We start from the raw sequence: 8599 nt of genomic DNA on the forward strand, positions 1-8599 counted from the left end.
CAGCACTGACCCTCCGACAGTGCCCACTCCCTCAGCACTGACCCTCCAACAGTGCGGTGCTCCCTCAGCACTGACCCTCCGACAGTGCGGCACTCCCTCAACACTGACCCTCCGACAGTGCAGCACTCTCTCATTCCTGCACTGGTGCTGTAGCCTGGGTCTTTAGCACAGCTTTATATCCAATGATTTTTTTCCCTCAAAAATATACTTTATACATAAAAATACCCTTTTTTTAATATAGTCACAATCCAACTCAGTTCTGTACAATAGCATATGAAAAAAAGAAGCTAACATTGGACTGAAAATATTTAACAAAAAGTTCTGATCTCCAGCATTTGTTGTTTTCATTACAGATTCCAGCATCTGCAATAATTTGCTCCTACATTGAGCCAGCATTGGAGTTTCACTGTATCGTAAGAAACCAAAGACACCACTTACTCAAATCAGAGATAGTAGGAACTGCAGATGCTGGAGAATCTGAGATAACAAGGTGTAGAGCTGGATGAACACAGCAGGCCAAGCAGCATCAGAGGAGCAGGAAGGCTGACGCTTCTGGCCTTTTTCTGAAGAAGGGTCTAGGCCCGAAACGTCAGCCTTCCTGCTCCTCTGTTGTTGCTTGGCCTGCTGTGTTCATGCAGCTCTACACCTTGTTTTCTCTGTTTTTTTTTCCAGTTGCTTTGACTACTTTTGGTCTGTCAAACAGCATGCCTTCTATTATTGTTCTTTTCTTCCACTGCTAGCCTCTAATTTCTCTCTTTGCTGGGTTGTAAAAGCTCAACGCAGGAAACATTTCACTAATTATCTCAACAGGTAGCTTGCTGAGTCATGTAGCTTAGTCATGCTTTCTTGAAAATGCTTCTTTGATCCACTGGTGATAATGATGCATTTCTGATCCTTGGAAATAAAGGTAACTTGACAGAATTGAAAATCAAAAAGCTATCGGCCTCTACTTTAGAACCCAAGCTTCCATTTGGATAAAGGTACACTGAAACAAGTATTTTGCATCAGTGTTTACTGTGGAGAAGGACATGGAAGATATAGAATGTGGGGAAATAAACAGCAACATCTTGAAAAATGTTCATATTACAGAGGAGGTGGTGCTGGACATCTTAATTTGCATAAAGGTGGATAATTCCCTGGTACATGATGAGGTGTACCCTAGAACTCTATAAGACGCTACGAAAGTGATTGCTGGGCCTTTGCTGAGATATTTTTATCATCGATAGCCACAGGTGAGTTGCTGGAAGACTGGGGGTTGGCTAACGTGATGCAACTATTTAAGAAAGGTTGTAAGGAAAGGCCAGGGAACTATAGACCAGTGAGCTTGACATCAGTGGTGGGCAAGTTGTTGGATGGAATCCTGAAGGGCAGGATTTACTTGTATTTGGAAAGGAAAGGACTGATTAGGGATAGTCAACATGGCTTTGTGCGTAGGAAATTGTGTCTCACTAACTTACTTGAGCTTTTTGAGGAAGTAATGAACAGGATTGATGAAGGCAAACTGGTGGATGTGATATATATGGACTTCAGTAAGGCATTCGACAGGTTCCTCATGGTAAATTGGTTAGCAAGGTTGGTTCATATGGAATACAGGGAGAACTGGCCATTTGGTTACAGAGCTGGCTGGAAGGTAGGAGACAGAGGGTGGCCTGGAGGGTTGTTTTTCAGACTGGAGGCCTGTGACCAGCGGTGTGCCACAAGGATTGGTGCTGGGTCCACTGCCTTTCGTCATTTATATTAATTATTTGAATGCAAACATAGGAGGTATGGTTAGTAAGTTTGCAGATGACACCAAAAGTGAAGAAGGTTACCTCAGAGTACAACAGGATCTTGATCAGATGGGCCAATGAGCCAAGGAGGGGCAGATGGAGTTTAATTTAGATATATATGAGGTACTACATTTTGGAAAGGCAAATCAGGGCAGGACTTATACACTTAATGGTAAGGTCCTGGGGAGCGTTGCTGAACAAAGAGACCTTGGAGTGCAGGTTCATAGTTCCTTGAAAGTGGAGTTGCAGTTAGATAGGATAGTGAGGAAGGCATTTGGTACGTTTGCCTTTATTGAGCAGTACATTGAGTACAGGAGTTGGGAGGTCATGTTGAAGCTATACAGGACATTGGTTAGGCCACTTTTGGAATGCTGTGTTCAATCCTGGTCTCCCTGCTGTAGGCAAGATGTTATGAAACTTGAAAAGGTTCAGAAAAGATTTACAAGGATGTTGCCAGGGTTGGAGGGTTTGAGCTATAGGGAGAGGCTGAATAGGCTGGGGCTATTTTCCCTGGAGCATCAGAGGCTGAGGGGTGACCTTATAGAGGTTTATAAAATCATGAGGGGCATGGATTGGGTAAATACACAAGGTCTTTTCCCCAGGGTAGGGGAGTCTAAAACTAGAGGGCATTGGTTTAAGGTGAGAGGGGAAAGATTTAAAAGGGACCTCAGGGGCAACTTTTTCACACAGATGGTGGTGCGTGTATGGAATGAGCTGCCAGAGGAAGTGGTGGAGGCTGGTACAATTACAACATTTAAAAGGCATCTGGATGGGTATATGAATAGGAAGGGTTTAGAGGGATATGGGCCAAATGCTGGCAAGTGGGACTAGATTAATTTAGGATATCTGGTTGGCATGGGCAATTTGGACCGAAGGGTCTGTTTCTGTGCTGTACTTCTCTATGACTCTATGACAATATAAACTTTCACCACACTCTTCAGACTGTACTCTCTCTCCTATTATTTCCCATCCTACTTATCAAAAGCCCCTCCAACCATTATCCTGGCAGGGATTTCCAAGACTTTACAAGAACGAAAGAAATGTTGAGTGAATTGAGGAGAATGGAGAAGTTGGGGTTGTTTTCCTTAAGGTAGAGAAGGACGATAGCCAACAATCTGTCCTGGATCACCCACATAGATGCGACAGTCAAGAAGGCACAACAATGCCTCTACTTCCTCAGGAGGCTTAGGAAATCCAGTATGTCCATAAGGACCCTCACCAACCTTTACAGATGCACCATATAAAGCATACTATCTGGATGTGTAACAGCTTGGTATGGCAATTGTACTGTTCAGGACCATAAGAAACAACAGAAAGCTGTGTACAGAGCGCAGACCATCATGGAAGCCAATCTCCCATCCATGGACTCCATCTACACTTCTCGTTGCCACAGAAAGGTTGCCAACATCATCAAAGACCCCTCCCACCCCAGTCTTACTCTCATGTAACCTCTCCTTCAGGCAGAAGATACAGTACACAATGGACGTCTCTAATTTCAAGCTAATGTTGACCTCGCTTTTGTGCACGTCCTGTGCAGCTGTAACCTTGTGTGCCTCGCTCTCTCTAAGCACCCCATGATCTACATGTCCTTGTTTGCTATGATCTGCCTGTAAAACATTTCACCGTACTTAGGTACATGTGACTGCAATAAATCAAAACAAATCAGGTGGGAATGGTACATAACCAAGGGACAATTGGCAGACTTTACATAAGACAAGGTTTTTTAGGGATCAAGTTTGATGATCTGGAAGAGCGATGGAAGCAGATTAAACCATACTTTTCAAAGCACAACCCGCCAGAATGCTTGATTAAGGAGAAATTGCAGAGTTGCTCAGATAGAGCAAGGAGTGTAATTCATTAGAACGCTGCTACAAAGAGCTGGAGCAGGCAGAATAGGCTACATGAAATCTTCCTGGGATCTGGAGGATCTGGACAGGAACAGAACTGCTGTAGAGAAGCATCATGAGGTAGGACAATGGATGGACACCACTGTCTGCATCAATGGGATGTAAAAGCCTCTGTTTTGTCACTCCGTGACCACCAAATCCCACCCCCACACCTCACTGCCCACCGTCTCGCTGTAACTAGATGTTACATATGTATGAGCTCACAAATTAGGAGCTGAGATAACGTTGTGGCTGATCTGTTTGAGTTTCAACCTCCACATTTCCCAATAGCCCTCGATCCCACAGCCGGGCAAGACTTTATCCAGCCCACCTTAAAAGTATTCAATAACCTTCCCCCACCTTCTGAGGCTGAGACATCCAGAAACACCCAACTCTGAGAGAGAGCAAATATTCTCATCATCTCTGTCCCAAAAGTGACTCGGAAATTTAAAATCCTGCTCCCTTATTCTGGGTGGGATGCTCTTTGGAGTGTCAGTCTGGACTTGATGGGCCACATGGCCTGCTTCCACACTGTAGGGATTCTATGATTCCAAGTCAGGATGGTGAGTGGCTTGCAGGGGGTGGTGTTCCCCATCTATCTGCTGTCCTTGTCCTTCTAGATGGAAGAGGCCGTGGGTTTGGAAGGTGCTGTCTGAGGATCTTTGGTGAATTTCTGCAGTGCATCTTGTAGATGGTACACCCTGCTGCGACTGAGCATCGATGGTGGAGGGAGTGAATGCTTGTGGATGTGATATCTATCAAGCATCAGGGAGTTGAGGATCCAGTTACAGAAGGGGGAGCTGAGACCAAAGTCTCGGAGTTTAGCGATGAGTTTGTTTGGGATTATGGTGTTGAAGGTGGAGCTGTAGTCAATAGGTAGGACCCTGACAAAGTATCCTTGTTGTCCAAATGTTCCAGCGGTGAGTGTAGGGCCAGGGAGATGGCGTCTGTCATGGACCTGTTGCATCGGTAGGTGAATTGCAAAGGATCAAGGCAATATGCAAGGCTGGAGTTGATGTGAGCCATGACTAACCTCTCAAAGCACTTTACAATGATGGACATCACAGCCACTTGGGCAGTAGTCACTGAGGTACGCTGCATGGTTTTCTTGTGGCACCAGGATGATGGTGGTTTTCTTGAAGCAAGTGGGGACTTCAGATTATAGCAGGGAGAGGTTAAAGATCTCAGTGAATACTCCCACCAGCTGGTCTACACGGGGATCTGAATGCAAGGCCAGGGACTCCATCCAGGCTGGTCGTTTTCCATGGGTTCACTCTCAAGAAAGCCGACCTGATGTCTGCAGCAGCGGCCGTGTCTACAGGTGCACCCAAGGCTGTTGGGATGGGTGATGTCATTTCATTGACCTTCTGTTCAAAGCGAGGGTAGAATGCATTGGGGTAGGGATGTACTGTTGCCTGTGATTCTGTTCAACTTCGCTTTGTAGCCCGTTTTGTCGTGTAAACCTTGTCACAAATAACAGGTGACCTGTATGGTTGATCTGGGTCTCAAGCTTAGTTTGGTATTGCCTTTGGGCATCTCTCATGGCCTTACGAAGGTCGAACCTGGATTTTCTGTATAGGTCTGAGTTACCCAACTTGCACGCCTCAGACCTGGACTGCAGTGGGGAGCAGATTATTTATGGTTTCCGGTTGAGTATCATGCAGATTAACTTCTTCGTAACGCAGTCTTCCACACACTTACTAAGAAGTCTGTCCTGGATCTAAGGTGACTGATCTCCAACAACCTCAGCCATCTTCCTACATGCCAGACATGACTCCAACCAGCGGATAGTTTGACCCCTGATAGATTTAGATTATATCGTCACAGGAACTCAAGTACACAAGTACAGGACTACAGTGAAAAGTGTCTAATGGTGTCACACACAGTGCCATCTTAGGTACCAAAGCAACCAGGTACAAAAAACTTAGGTACAAAGTAGTGAGAGAATGAGAGTTAAAAAGTTAAGTATTACTTCACAGAGTGAATAGAAAAATAAATAAATAAGGTAACAGTTTACATTAAAGTCTTTCTTAGTTTAAACTAGGCAAACAAAGGAATAAGTTCTCATGTTCAACCATCTTTGATGAGTCCTCTGCTTATCTCACTCTCTGGAAGATCTCAGCTGCCTATTCTCAACGCTGCCGCTGTGTTAGATACTGTCGCCGGTGCTGGAACTGCTGCCTCTCCAATTTCCTCCAGTGCCTTGGGAACATGCCCAAGCAGAATCCACTCGCACACTGAGCCAAAACTCTGCCATGAACCACTGCGAGACCAGGCTGAGAGCTGCCGTGAGAACTGCCACAGGGGAGGTGAATGCCTAGAAGAGGAAACACTAACAATGGGGAGAAAGAAAGAGGAGAAAAGAGAAGGAAACGAGAAATAAACAGAAGGAGTGGAGGAGATCCAGTTGGAGCATCCTACTCTGCTGCCATCTTGATTTGAGGCTTGGCTCGAATGATACCCACTGATTCCAGTTTTGCTAGGGCTCCTTGATGTCACACTCGGTCAAATGCAGCCTTGATGTCAAGGGCTGTCACTCTCCCCTCACCTCTGGAATTCAGCTCTTTTGTCCATGTTTGAACCAAGGCTGTAATGAGGTCAGGAGCTGAGTGGCCCTGGCGGACCCCAAACTGGGCGTCACTGAGCAGGTTATTGCTGAGCAGGTGCTGCTTGATAGCGCTGTTACTGACACCTTCCATCACTTTACTGATGATCGAGAGGAGACTGATGGGGCGGTAATTAGCTGGGTTGGATTTGTCCTGCTTTTTTATGTACAGGACAATTTTCCACATTGTTGGGTAGATCCCAATGTTGTAACTGTACTGGAACAGCTTGGCTAGGGGAGCGGCAAGTTCTGGAGCACAAGTCTTCAGTACTATTGCTGGAATGTTGTCAGGGCCTGTAGCCTTTGTAGTATCCATTGCTTCCAACAATTTCTTGATATCACGTGGAGTGAATTGAATTGGCTGAAGACTGGTATCTGTGATGCTGGGGACCACTGGAGGAGGAATTGGATTGGAGTGGATGCTGGGTGTAGCAGGAAGATTCATTCCCCCATCCCATGCATTTTCACTGACCTACATACACTGACTCAAGCCTGGCAATACTTCAATTTAAAAATTCTCCTGCTTGCTTTCAAGTCCGTCCCACGAATTTCTGTCCTTCCCCAGTCGCTGTAACTTTCTCCAGTCCACAGCCTTCTCCAGTCTCGAACATACTCTCTGGCTTCTTAAACATCTCCCATTTCCTTCACTCCAGCACTGATGATTGAGCCGAGAGATGTCTGAGCCATAAATGCGCAAAGGATATCGGCCAAAGTGGGATTAGTTTAGCTTGGGAAACTTGGTCAGCATGGATGAGTTGGACAGAAGGGTCTGTTTCCATGCTGTATGACTCCATGACTCTATATTTGCCCCTCTCAAGTCCTCTTCATTTTTACATTGACTGGGCTTGCACTGACCAGAATTTAGAAGATTGAGGGAGGATCTCATAGAAGCATATAAAATCCTGATGGGACTGGACAGGCTAGATGTGGGAAGAATGTTCCTGATGATGGGGAGGTCCAGACCTAGGAGTCTAAGAATAAGGGGTGAGCCATTCAGGACTTAGATGAGGAAGAATTTCTTCACTCAGCGAGTTGTGAACCTGTGGAATTCTCTCCCACAGGAGGCTGTTGGGCCCAGTTTGTTAGATATTTTCAAGAGGGGTAAAGGGATATAGATAGAAAGTGGGAGTGGGATACTGAAATTGCATGATCAGCAATATCATAATGAATGGTAGTGAAGTCTGAAGGGCTGAATGGCCTACTCCTACACCTGTTTTCGATATTTCTAGATGCTCCTTAAAACAGACCTGATGCTTCCTTTTGTAGTTCAGTGCCAAGTTTGTCTCAGTAATGTCCTCTGTGGACAGCCTTGCAAGGTGCTAGAGGTGCTACATCAATAGTTTGTTGGTGTCATTCTTGCAGTAGGCAAGCAGGTTTCCGAAGCGGTACTGTCACTGCTCAGCTGTGTTTGAGGTGTTTGCCACATTCACCAATGAGAGCCTGGCAAACAGTTAAAACAAACACTTCCTGACAATTCCCTGGGGGAGGAAACTGTCCTTAATCAGACAGCCTGTTCTCCTTCCTCCCCAAACAAAGACAGTTTCACGGTCAGTCACACTGTGATGGGAATGATCCGCCTCGCTCCTGAGTGTGTAACAGAGAACCTTTTCGAGCAGGTCGGTGTGGATGGTGCGTGCCTCTCACTCTCTGGATGTCTCAGCGTGGTTTTAAGTGTCAGCTCCTGAAATGTGTCGCTGTTTTTCAACACATGGAGGTTTGGATAAGTGTTTCTGTCACATCTGTGTGCTCGTTAACATGGAACTGGGTCCGTGCTGCAAATCCCAGGCTCCTGCATTGACACAGGCACACAGCTTGGCAGAGATAAAAGCAAAGAATGGCAGCTGTTGGAAATCTGAAATGAAACCAGAAAGTGCTGGAGAAACTCAGCAGGTCTGGTAGCATCTGTGGAGGCAGAAACACAGTTAGCATTTAGAGTCCAGTGACCCTTCTTTGGACCTGTTGAGTTTCTCCAGCATTTTCGCTGTTCCTTTTAGATTTCCAGCATCTGCAAATATTTTGCTTTAATTGCAGTATCAATAGAGCTGAGCTTTGTATCTAACCCCGTGCTGTCCCTGTCCTGGGAGTGTCCGCTGGGGGGCAGTGTAGAGAGAGCTTCACTCTGTATCTAACCCCGTGCTGTCCATTGTAGAGAGAGCTTTACTCTGTATCTAACCCTGTGCTGTCCCTCTCCTGGGAGTGTCCGCTGGGGGGCAGTGTAGAGAGAGCTTCACTCTGTATCTAACCCTGTGCTGTCCCTCTCCTGGGAGTGTTTGATGGGGACAGTGTAGAGGGAGCTTTACGCTGTATCTAACCCTGTGCTGTCCCTGTCCTGGGAGTGT

At 46.0% G+C, this 8599-nt stretch overlaps 1 protein-coding gene across 3 annotated transcripts in view; it reads left to right on the top strand.

Annotated features, from left to right (window-relative positions):
- LOC109925492 (probable G-protein coupled receptor 132) overlaps window positions 1–8599 on the top strand; it is a 105482-nt gene that overhangs the window by 54638 nt on the left and 42245 nt on the right. The window contains exon 1 of one of the 3 annotated variants that reach the window (XM_048600414.1): window positions 7802–7889. The exons of 1 other annotated variant lie outside the window; for it this stretch is intronic. The gene's annotated coding sequence lies outside the window, so the exon portion shown is untranslated. Of the gene's footprint in view, window positions 1–7801; window positions 7890–8599 lie in introns of those variants that run through there. One more of the 3 variants, XM_048600413.1, reaches the window with a different exon arrangement.

The sequence above is a fragment of the Rhincodon typus genome, chromosome 8 (assembly GCF_021869965.1).
Source record: "Rhincodon typus isolate 14 chromosome 8, sRhiTyp1.1, whole genome shotgun sequence".
Classification (NCBI taxonomy): domain Eukaryota; kingdom Metazoa; phylum Chordata; class Chondrichthyes; order Orectolobiformes; family Rhincodontidae; genus Rhincodon; species Rhincodon typus.